At 35.8% G+C, this 12945-nt stretch overlaps 1 pseudogene; it reads left to right on the forward strand.

The window, feature by feature from the left end:
• The first annotated feature begins 6 nt into the window (after positions 1 to 6).
• On the forward strand, positions 7 to 2385 carry LOC125195119 (uncharacterized; annotated as a pseudogene).
• Positions 2386 to 12945: the final 10560 nt, after the last annotated feature.

Consider the following 12945-nt stretch of genomic DNA (forward strand, 5'->3'; position numbering starts at 1 on the left):
CCAGCTATGCTCTCTCGCTTGCGCCTCCCTCCGCCGCGGCGGCGTCTCCTCTCCCAACATCGTGTGCTCTCCTCTCGGCCGCCGCCGCCTCCCTTTCTTCCGCCATCTGCAACTGCCAAAGCCACCGATGACGCCGGAATAGTAGTCCCGTCAGTGCCTCAATTATTGACATTGCATAAATCCCCATATCAAATTAAAGTTGCTGCCACCTCCAACGTATTTGAATTGAGTTTCTTGGATTCTGTTTAAAGGAAAAATTTAATGCCTTGAAATTACAATGAGTTTATAATTCTAAGCCTCTATTCTAAAACACAAAAAGAAAAATGGTGTCTTGATTCTAAAAACACAAGAAAATAGAATTTTGATTCTAAAACAGAAGAAAAACGGTATCTTGATTCTGAAAAACTAATGAAAAATGGTGTCACGATAATTAGAACTAAATAATAATAGTATTAAATACAGTAAATTCTAAAGGTTTGTATTTAATTTAAAAAAAAAAAAATCAAAATCACAATCAGGACTGGATGCCCGATATTTCGGGACTGGATACCCGAGTCGGGTATCTGGGTATCCGAAATTAAATTCGGATCGGGTATCGGGTATTGATTTTTTGAAATTTCGGGATCGGGTATCCGAAAATTTCGGAGGATACCCGATCTGACAGGCATACTCCTAATATTCGGAGTTAAGAAATTTCACTTTATAATTTTTGGTGACAATTTACTGTAAGAGACTACTCTATTTAGGCCATACACAGTGGGACGGACGATGTGACGAACGATGCATCGTCCGTTGCATCGCCCGCCACTGCAGCATCGCTGACGATGGGTTAACCATCGTGCGCGGACGAAGCGCGGACGATGCTCATCGTCCGTCGCATCGTCCGCCACTGCGGCATCGCAGACGATGCGACAGACGATGCTCACACGTTTTCTTTTCTTTTTTTTGATTTTTTTCCAAATTTTTTTCTTATTTAAACACCACAATTCTATACCATTTCACACACTCCAATTTCACATCTCTTCAATTTCTCTTCAATTATTCTCTCTCATCTTCTCAAAAATGAATCCCAACGACTACGATTTGAGTACATCGGATGGCTGCAGACGGGCCTTGACTCGAGCCTTGTTCGATGCCGTTAATGAAGCCGCGGCGGAATGCTTGGCACAAATTCAGCGGTAGCAGGCAGCGGCGGCGGCGGTGGCGCGGGTCCCTCGGCCGATACGACGTCAGACGTATGTCCCGTGCGAGCATGGCGTAGCTCACGAACGTCTGTTCGCAAATTATTTTGCCGAGAATCCCCGGTGGGGCCCGAATGTTTTTCACCGCCGTTTTAGAATGAGCCGAGATCTTTTGCTCCGCATTGTGCAGACGTTGGAGGGACGTGATGAATACTTCCAGTATCGGGAAGACGACATCGGTAGACCCGGACTTACGCCGTTGCAGAAGTGCACGGTTGCGATCCGGCAGTTGGCCTACGACACCACAGCGGATATGTTCGACGAGTACCTTCACGCCGGGGATACAACTGGCCGCGAATGTCTTAAGAAATTTTGTAAGATAGTTGTGGAGGCTTTTGGCGACACATATTTGCGACGCCCGACTGCTGATGATTGCCAGAGGCTGATGAGGATGCACGAGACGGTGCACGGCTTCCCTGGGATGCTAGGGAGCATCGACTGTATGCACTGGCAGTGGAAGAACTGTCCGACGGCGTGGAGAGGCCAATTTACAAGCGGCTACAAGGGCAGCCACCCTATGATGATTCTGGAAGCCGTCGCTGACCACTGCCTCTGGATCTGACATGCCTACTTCGGTGTAGCCAGGTCGAACAACGACATCAACGTCCTCAACTCGTCCACCCTCTTCGCGGATCAGTGCAGGGGTCGTGGACCGGCCATCGAGTTCACTGCCAACGACCGCAGACATCATGTGAGATACTACTTGGCCGATGGCATATACCCAAGGTGGCCTGTCTTTTTGAAGACGATCAACTGCCCAATTGGTGAGAGGAGAGTCTTGTTTGCGGCAAAGCAGGAGTCTGCGCGGAAGGATGTGGAGCGGGCTTTTGGGGTGCTCCAATCGCGGTGGGCAATTGTGAAAGGTCCGGCGCGTTTCTGGTAAAAGAAAGTCATCGCCGACGTCATGTATGCGTGCATCATCATGCATAACATGATAGTCGGACAAGAAGTTGGACATGTCACCGACTGGGTGGATGATGAAGCCAGACCTAGTTCCAACACGGCGACCCCGCCTGTCACTCGAGGATTACCGATGGGCTTCGGTGAGGTACTACAACGACAAACCTCAATGCGCAGCCAACAAGACCATACTTAGCTCATGATTGACATCATTGAAGAAGTTTGGAACCGCAACCGTCGTTGAGAATTTGTAGTTTTTTCACATTCGTAGTGTAATATTTTAATTTTAATGAAATGAAGTTTTTTTTTTCTTCCAAATTTGAAGTATTTAAATATTCAAATAATAGATAAAATGCTTAGGACGTGGCTTAGGCGGGCTATAGTCCGCCCCATTGCAGGTGGAAGTGGCAGAGGATAAAATGCTGACGTAGCGGTGCATAGAGCGTCCCACTGTGGATGCTCTTATAGAAAAAATAAATGGCTCTAATTCTAGTTACACTAGCAATATCATATTAATAAAAACAAATTATAAACATGGTAGAAAACATATTAAGTCTGACTAACTTCCTTTTATGCTCTATATTTAACAATCTTCCACTTGGAAACTGACGACTTCCAAACAATCATGTCTTCATGATCTCATATTCTCCTTACTGTATCTGTTGAGCATCGCCTAACTTTTTATTCAAAGTTTAAAACCAATTGAAGTTATGCATAACTTTAGTTTTGCTTAGGTCACTATTTTACTAAACATGTGCTTCCTCTCCCAATAAAGATGACTCATTCCTTGGGCGGCATGAGAATTTATACAACTTTATTTTGTGTATGAAGTGGAGAGAGTAAAGTAAAAGAGAGAGAATAAAGTAGAGAGAAATATATTTCTTTTCTAGTAATGAATCATCTTAGTTGGGACAAACTAAAAAGGAAAGTAGGTTATCTTTAATGGGATGAAGAAAGTACATTAGATTCTCACTTTCAAATACTCCATCTTCTAAGTTGCAGCATTTTTGTCTCCAACAAGTGCTGAATGTAATGAAATCGTGCTTTTGCCGAGAAAATAACACTCTAATTGTCCTTGTGAAATATATCTCATTCTCAAGCTCATCTAAGAAACTCTACAACCACATCATATCCATACATACTTTGCAAAACTACAGATTTTAGCCCTGTAGTACCCTAATCAACGGTCTTCAACTTAGAGGTTTCGGGGTTGTACGTCTTATTTTATTCTTTTTGGTCCATTCACATAAAAATTAGCCTCATTTTATATTTAAGGAAACTATATCATAATTTTTTTTCTCTATCTATTTCTCTCTCCTATTTTATATCTTTTATGTGTCTCTTTCATGCTTGTCAATTACTATTAAATTCAAATCTTCCGTAAATAAAAACTTTTTTTATAAACCGAAAGAGAAATAATTAGATATGAATTAGTACAATGATGTGCACCTAATATAAAAAACATAGCCACAAAAGCAATAATTCGAATCTCCATTGTCACCTAGAAAACATTATAGTTGGCCGTGCACACTCTCAATCACTAATGCGCATCTCCCACAGACATGTTGTAGGTTAGCGGTAAACGCATTATTGGCAAAAGGCAAAAGGTAATTTAGTTGCCCAATTTACTGTGGTGTCAAATGAACATATTGATGCAATTTTTGGGTGGTTTAATTATTTAGTATAGACATGTTCAGTCGTTATCTTGAGTAAAAAAGAGAGGATGGAGTTGAAAATTTGAAGTTGGTGAGGTAGGACCACATTAGTGTAATACTTGTGACATAATAAACACGAAACTCGAGTTGGAGGTTGCCTCAAATCTCAAGCATCATACAAACATACATTTCATGCATGCTTACAACAACGATCCATCGCACTCAACATATTCGTTTCTGGATAATTGAAAAGAGAGATGCTTCGTTCATAATTTGAAAATATATAATCACTACTGCTTTTTCTCTTAATTTAAATCAGACATGAAGTCAATGAAGTGCTCCAAACTAAAATACACTATACAAATAAACTCTTGAGAAAAAAAATCTATGCCATACATAGCACAGAATCAAAATTCGACGATAGCGTGAAGTGCTAAAATGTGTAAAAATCTTGTGTTACACCATATTCGATACGACGTTGTTTGAAATGACGTTAAGTCTGATTGTTAAGGAATATTTTGCAACATGAGATTTTCCAAATAGAAGCACTCGGAAGACCACGCCATTTTCATATTGTTACTGTTAGATTTGAAACAATCCTAAAAGCTCGTGTACTGATGTCAAATGAAAATGTCAAACTAAATTTATTCGATTCAATTCTATTCAATGCAATGCAATTAAAATCTATTGAATATCAATAAGAGTATAGAACAAATTAACAACTAATATTATTATAAAATAAGTTGAAATATTAAGGTTGAAAAATAGTAACAATGTCCCAAAGTTGAAAATACACGTTAATTAAATAAAATTATATTGGGCTGACCCATTCTAAGCCTGTGCTAGGCAGTTTTTACTTTTTACCAATTTGAAGATAGCAATCCAATGCCATAGGTTGAACAGGCATAAAAGTAATTATTTTTAATCAAGTATGGGCCGCATTTATCTCACTAAAAAAAATAGGGATGTCAATTGCGCAGGCCATCAGGTTTCGAGCTAACCCACTCGGATTGCGGGTCAATTGGATATGGGCTAATCAGTTTGTGATTTCTTTCGGACTATGAAAATTCAACTCTAACCCTAAAAGCTCGGATTTCGGACTAGCCCAGCGAGTTAATCGGTTGCTACCGATAATATTAACATGCGATCGATCCAATAAATAATGATGAAAAATAGTTATACTTGTAAAATGTAAAATATTTAAATATGATAAATTTGAGATTTAGGCTTAAACACAATCATAAACACGATCAAATACTAATATTTATGATATTTTTTTTGAAATTTTAATGCATGTTTTAGAAATTTAAATATTTTTTAGTGAATTTTTGAAGTTTTTAATTTATTTATCTATTTTTATATTAATAAAATTCAATATGTAATTTATATATTTAATATAAAATTGAAAGTTCTTTTTATAGATATCTATATTATAAAATTAATCAATTAAATGTCGAATTAGGAGTAAAAATATTGAATAACAGAACTTTTATCGGGTTTTTGGACCAACCCATCGGACTTTCGGATCTGGCCCTAATGGGGTGCGGGTTAAACGGGTGCGAGCTAATTGGGTTTTTGATTTTTTCGGGCTAGAAATTTCCGGCCCTAACCCTATAAATTTGGCGGGCTAATCGGGCCAGCCCACGGGTTGCGGGCTACACTGACATCCCTACTAAAAAATACTCTCTCTGTTTCTTCATAGTTGATGTAAAACTTTTCGGCACGAAGTTTTAGAAAGGAATGTTGGGTGTGTTAAATAAATAGATGAAAAAGTAAGAGAAAGGAAAAAGTAGAGAGAATAAAGTATAAAGTGAATAAAGTAGAGAGAATAAAGTAAGAGAGATTAAAGTAAGAAAGAGAAAAAAAGTTACCATATACGGAAATGACTCAACTATAAAGGAACTTCCCGAAATAGAAAAAAGACTCAACTATGAAGGAACAAAGGGAGTACTACTCCCTCCCTCTGTCCCAACATACTTGAGCCAATTTTTTTAAACACATAATTTGAGAAATTAATGTATTAAAGATTAAAGTGGAGGAAATAAAGTAAGAACGAGAATAAAGAGTAAAGTATGAGAAAAGATAAAAATTTTGCAAAAATGGAAATGACTTAATGACCTTGGGACGGAGGGAATACTATTTTTTATATATTAAAATATTACTATTAACAATAATTATTATTTTTGTAATAATAACTATAGCAATTATGAGAAATGTCATTTTTTATTTGGAATTTTCCATAACTTTTATTTATAAAAATAACTATTGTTATTTATAACATTAATTACTTTTTATACAATGATTATTTTTAATCATAGAAACAATAAATTTTAACATAATATCTTATCAAATTAGTAACTTTCTCCTAAACAGTATAGTAAGGTAACACAAATATTTGTCATTTAGGATACAGTAAAAAATAAAATTAGATATGTCGTCCACACTATCTTTAATTCTGTTAGATTATCCACAATACAACCTCATTTCAAGATTTAAAAAAACCGCCATTAATTTTTTTTCAGATTGCCATACCTGCATGGCTGCATTTCACGCAAACCAAAAATCATATTACAACTTAATATTTTTATTTCATCCCTTTTTAATTAATCTCCAATTCCATGTTGTCTAATGGCACTTGCACGTGAATTATCCTTAGGAAAGTGAGAGTTTACCTATATAAGACATTAATTAGCATTTCTTGGGGTGTCAAAATGGATATCGGATATTGGATACCCGATATCCAACTTGAAATATCGGGTAATTGGATATCCGATATCTGATTTTTCGGGTTTCGGGATCGGGTTATAGGATTTTTGAATTATCTGGTATCGGATAACCCGATACCCAATCGGGTATACCCAAATTATCCAAATTACCCGATTATTTTTAAATTTTTTTTTTTAATAAATTATGTATTTATTCTATTATTAAAAAAATTAAATAATTAAATCTAGTCCCAAAATCTTTCACTATTACTTCATATTTAGGGTTAATATATCATATATGAATTGTGATGTTTATTATTGATGGATGATGGATGCTATAACTTATGAATTTTTTATTTCTAAAATTTTAGTAGTTTTTTTCTCTTAATCGACTAATTCAAGTTTGTATCAAATTCGAACTATTACAAGTTTGTATTTCTAAAAGTTTGTAGTTAATTTTGTTAAAAAAATAAAATCAAAATTAAAATAAAAATCCAAAATCGGGACTAGATACCCGAGTCGGGTATTAGATTTTGAGAAATTCGGAATCGAGTACCCGAAATTTTCGAATCGAATATCCGCGGGTACCCTTTTTGACAGGCCTAAGCATTTCCATGTGAACAATCCATATGTTGAAAGATAAAACAGATTTTGTTAAAATATCAATGAAATACTGAAATACCAAAGATAATTCTTGCAAGGTATGCAAATGCTAAAAAGCCTAAAACTGATCAAATGCATAGAAGGGAGTTGCAACATGCAATATTTGGGCATCCTACCGGAATCCTGATAGAGTGATTTATTTGCCAACAAAACATTCCTACCCTATTTAAGGAAGACTCAACCAAAGTAGAATTGTTTCAATTGCATCACTCATTATAAAATATATATAAAATTATATCACCCATTTCTTCACTTCATTGTATCATGTCATATATAGCACATTGTTATGGGTGCAAGTAGCGATATTAATCGGGCTGATCCGTCGGGTTTCGGGCCAATCCTATTCAGGTTGTGGGTCAATCGGGTGCGAGCTAATCGGGTTGTGATTTCTTTCGAGTTATAAAAGTTCAACTCTAACCCTGAAAGCTCGGGTTTTGGGCTAGCCCAGCGGGTTAATCGGGTTGCTACCGATAATATTAACATGCGATCAATCCAATAAATAATGATTCAAATTACCAATATTCATACAATGTAAAACATTTAATTATGATATAGTATTTGAGATATATGCTTAACCTCAATCATAAACATGATCAAATACTAATATTTGAGATATTTCATGGAATTTTAATGTATGTTTTAGAAATTTAAATATTTTTTTAGTGAATTTGAAGTTTTTAATTTATTTATCCATTATTTTATTAATAAAAGTTCAATATATAATTTGTATATTTAATATAAAATTGAAAGTTATTTTTTTAGTTAAAATTAATCAATGAAGTGTCGAATTAGGAGTAAAAAAATAGAATAATAGAATTTTTATCGGGTTGTTGGGCCAGCCCATCGAGTTTTCGTGTCAAGCCCTAACGGGTTGCGGGTTAATCGGATTTTGATTTTATCGGGCTTGAAATTTCCAACCCTAAGAGCATCCACAATGGATGTCCGATCGTGCGCCCGATCGGCCGAGATCGGGCTCGGGCGTGGTCGGGCATCCATTGCAAGCCTCGGTCACGCCCGAGCGCGACCGAGAGTTCGGTCGCGACCGATCGGGCATGAGATCGGGCGCCCATTGCAGAGGCGCGCCCGAGCCCGAGCCCGAGCCCGAATTTTCCGGTTTTTTTTTTTAATTATTTAACCCTAATTTAAACCACTATAAATACTCCATTTTCTTCACTTTTGACCAAACCTTTCACTTTCTCTTCTATATTCTCTCGATATCCACACTTTCAACAATGGATCTGAGTCAATACCCAAGCTCGAATAATGTCGACGACGATATGCCGATGTTTGGAGGAGGCGGCGGCGGCGCCCGGTGGCCCGGCCATGAAGACTACCGGGTTGAGACCCCCGGATCTGTAGGATCCACTTTCGTCTCCGACTCTGAGTTCGATCCGTTCTTCGGCACCGAGGAGTATCGGGTTGAGGATATGGAGCCTAGTTGTTGGCAACCTCCTGCCCCTGTGCGGCCGCCGCCGAAGAAAGGGAGGAAGAAGATGGCGCGGAAAGAAAAGGCACCATCGGTCCCAGTCCCAATCCCACACGACGAGCCGAACGAGGAGTTCGCAACAGGGCGTACTGACGAGTTAGATGAGTGCCTGAAGGTGGCTCAGTGTTGGGTCGATGTATCGGAGGATTCGATAGCCTCCAACAACCAGACTTCGGCCAGGATGTGGGATCGCATTGAGGAACGCTACAACGAGGTGAAACCGAAGTGGGCGTTCAAGCGGACCAAGGTTCAGCTGCGCAAGTGTTGGGATCGGATCAAGATCCACATCAACAACTTCTGCTATATCTACAACAGGAACAGGGACGGAAGGGCTAGCGGTGAGAGCATGGAGGATGTCCTCAACAAGTCGTTGTCCGAGTACCAACGGCAGTTCGGGCAGTTCAAGCTGTACAATGTTTGGCTGATCTTGTAGGACAAGGGGAAGTTCAACGGAGGGATACCGGTTGGATCCTCGGCTCCGAAGCGGACGAAGAACACCGCCGCTGGCGATTACACGAGCAGCGGCCCATCTCCTGTGGATCTGAACGCTGAGCCGGAAGGGAGTTCCGGCACGCCTACGTCTACTTTTAGACGTCCCATTGGTACCGAGGCTGCCAAAGCCTATGCCAAAGGGAAGGCGAAGGCGGGCGCGTCTGGATCAGCGGCCTCCCCGCAGGCTGCGCCTCCTCCATCTGTTCAACTCATGGACAGGGCGATCGAGGAGTTCGGAGGTTATCGCGAGGTGGTTGAGTATAGGTTTATACTTGACGCCTAAAACAGCCTCCGTGAAGAAACCGATCCGGAAGCCCGACAGAGGACTAAGAATATGATCAAGAATTTGGCGCAGAGGTTGAATTTAGATGACTAGTTTGGTTTTTTCTTTTTATTAGTATTTTAGTTTTAATGTAGTTTTTTTTGTTTATCTAAGTATGATGTAGTTCCACTTTTCTATTAAGTAATGTAGTTTTTTTTTTTTGCATTTGTGGTGTTTAAAATAATATATTTTGATATTTTATAGTAATTAAAAACAAAATTAAAAAACAATAATTTAAAATTGAAATGAAAAGTGGATAAGAGATAAGACATGCACTAGGGCTCCACCATTGCAGAAAGATAGGGCATGCTGACGTGGCAACCACTAGGGCTCTCACTAGGGCTTCCACTAAGACATCCATTGTGGATGCTCTAACCCTATAAATTTAACCAATAATGCTATGTGGCCATAATGTGGCTGGCCACACGGTGGCATTTTTGTAAATAGTTGAAAAGTATAATATAATAAAATAATAGTTTTAGATAGTGCTGATGTACTTTTACATAATCACCCTTTTCCTTTAATTGTGGAGGGATGTACATTTTATTTTAAATATTTGAAATCAATCTCTCTCTACACTAATTATAACTCTATTTCCCAAAATTAATTATTATCGGATCTTTATAAACATAAATATCGTACAATAAAGTTAATGCTCATACTATTTCTAGTAAGACTAAATATTTGTCCCACAAATCGACTTGGGCTCATAATATAAAAACATGATAGGAAGATGTGAATATAAAAAAGGCTAAATTAGTTTAATTAATTTTTGTCGCAATTTTTAAAATCATCAATAATATTATAATTTTAACGTATCTTTTCAATTGTCCCATTTTATTTATATTTGGAATAAATTGTGTACGATGTGGAAAATGAAGTCTATGATTTTTTTTTGCAAATTTATATATCACCCTTATAAACCATTGTTTTTTATATGAAGAATATAGAATATAAGAGTATGCTAAAGTATGTACGTTTATTGCATATATTGAAATTTTCCGTTTTTAATTAAACATTTTTTCATTTAGGAAAGTTTAACTATAGCTGAGTCAATTTTATAGTATATGTTATAATAAATATTTTTTCACTCTTAATTTATTTTATCTCTTACTTTACTCACTATTTTATTCATTTTATAATTTTATTTTCTCTTTTACTTTATTACTTATCCCTTAACACATTAAACATTCATTTCTTAAACTTTGATAAAAAAATATAGGATATCAGCTATAAAGGAATGGAGAAAATAACATTTCCATTTTTTAATTGGAAATATCTTAAGTACCATTTTTTTAAATTCCATTTCCACCTCCTTAATTCAATCACCTCTAAATACAAATATACTGTACTATAACCAAGGTCATGTTTATTTGATGGAAAAGGTCATGTTTAATTGATGGAAAAGTAAAGTCGACGGAAAAAATTATTCCTAAATAGTACTACCTCCATCTCATTCAAGATGTCTACATTTCCTTTTTAGTTTGTCCCACTCAAGATGTCTAGATTTTACATTTATAATAAAAAAAATGGATCAAACAAGTGGTTATCACATAAGGATGCATCATATCATTTCCCATAATTATATATAGTATATATACTTAGTACACAAATTAGGAGTATTTCTTTTATATTCTATAAAATTATTAATTTATATTTTTAAAAGTAATTGATAACATCAAAATATGATAGGTTACCAATCATATGAAATGTGTATATTACTATAATTTTAAACGATTAAATGTGATCTACGTAATTATTATTATTATTATTATTATTATTTATTGTTTTTGCTATTGTCGTAGACTATAATTGTCATAACATTATTTTTTAAATCATCAATAATTTCAAATATTAACTTTGTAGTATTTTACTTTATATCATTAAATTTATATTAATTTATCATATACTATTAGTATTACTATTTAGTTATTAGTGCAAAACGTGTCACTACACTTTAGACCTGTACATTAAGAGGAATTTAAATATTATGTTATACTTACTACATTTACTTAATATTGTCAATTATTTTTAAAATTAAAAATCTGAAAAAATAAGAAAAGAAATACTCCACAAGTATAATTAAAGCGTACTACATTTTATAGAAGACTAAGTAAAATATTGTTGGATGAATTAAGGCAAGGGGTAGCATAGTCTTAAAAATTTTGATATTTTCTAAGTGCATTAAATGACTCAATTTTCAAATTAAAAATCTGATTATGGCCAGCCATAACGTGGCCATTTAGCATCACTCAAATTTAACAGGCTATTCAAATCAGCTCACGGATTACGAGCTACATTGACATCCCTAGGTGCAAGGCACATTTGCAATACATTATATATGATATCACTCGCGAATCTTAGTGTGCTATTGTGTGTTCACATTTAGTCATTTAGGGAAAGATGGAATGTAATAATCTATAGAGTTAGATATTAGTCATTATTTATTTATTTTTGGAAATGTAATAAAACACATTAATTATGTTTGAAAATATCAAAGGATATTAATTATAGGTGTTAATTAATGACGATAAATTATAGTAATACCTTTTAATTTTCCTTCTACTTTTCTAGTACTATATAAAAAATTGAAGTGGAACTACAGAAACTTTCCATCTTTACCGCCACGCCCCACAATCGCCTCGTGATTATCTATCATCCTAGCCACAGTCGCCCCCTAATATCGAACTATAAATAATGATTTGCGTTTAAAATCAAGTGAGGGGCAAGACTAAGACTCAAAGACTACTAAACACCTTCAAAAATATAGCAAATGTTGCATTTCTTGAATCGAAGCATCAACTTTTTCTTTTTCTCATTAAACAAGTAGAAAAATACTCCGTATATCATAAGAATTGCAGGAGGTAGATGGAATATACACTAGAATTGCATGTTAGTTGGACATAGTAGCCGAAACCAGCATGATCGACGGTGATTTAAATAGGAAGCAATTATGTTCTGGATCTGCCACTAACAATGATGACAACATCCAGTCCAAAAAAAAATGCAGCACATACTGTGGCTTTTACTTAGGAGTATATTAAATCTGCAAATAAATACACTTTGATGGAAATAGGCCCAATGAGAGGCCGCTAATAAAACACTTGTTATTCACAAATTAAAAATTTGGTCACTCAAATTCATTACATAATTGGCGTGAAAATGGTTCCTAATTTACTGAATTTTCCGATTAAAGCTACATACATGTAAATATTTAGATATTGTATAATTTTGGCCAACCTCTGTTTCGGTTGTATATGGAATTAACGTGGCGAATGAGCCCTAAACACGAGTTTTGATCTCAAGGCTATGAAGAAATTTTGATGGCTAAAATTGCTAAAGAATTACTCCATTAATGCGTTCATAATCTACACAATAATACAACTTTACAATTTGATGAATGGAAATAGTTTCTAATTTATAGTACTGCATAAAAATAATTCTTATTTGAGCCAAATCATGTATTTCCATATATATGAAA

Source organism: Salvia hispanica, chromosome 4 (genome assembly GCF_029641045.1).
Source record: "Salvia hispanica isolate PSC_SH4W2 chromosome 4, Shi_PSC_v1, whole genome shotgun sequence".
In the NCBI taxonomy this organism is placed as follows: domain Eukaryota; kingdom Viridiplantae; phylum Streptophyta; class Magnoliopsida; order Lamiales; family Lamiaceae; genus Salvia; species Salvia hispanica.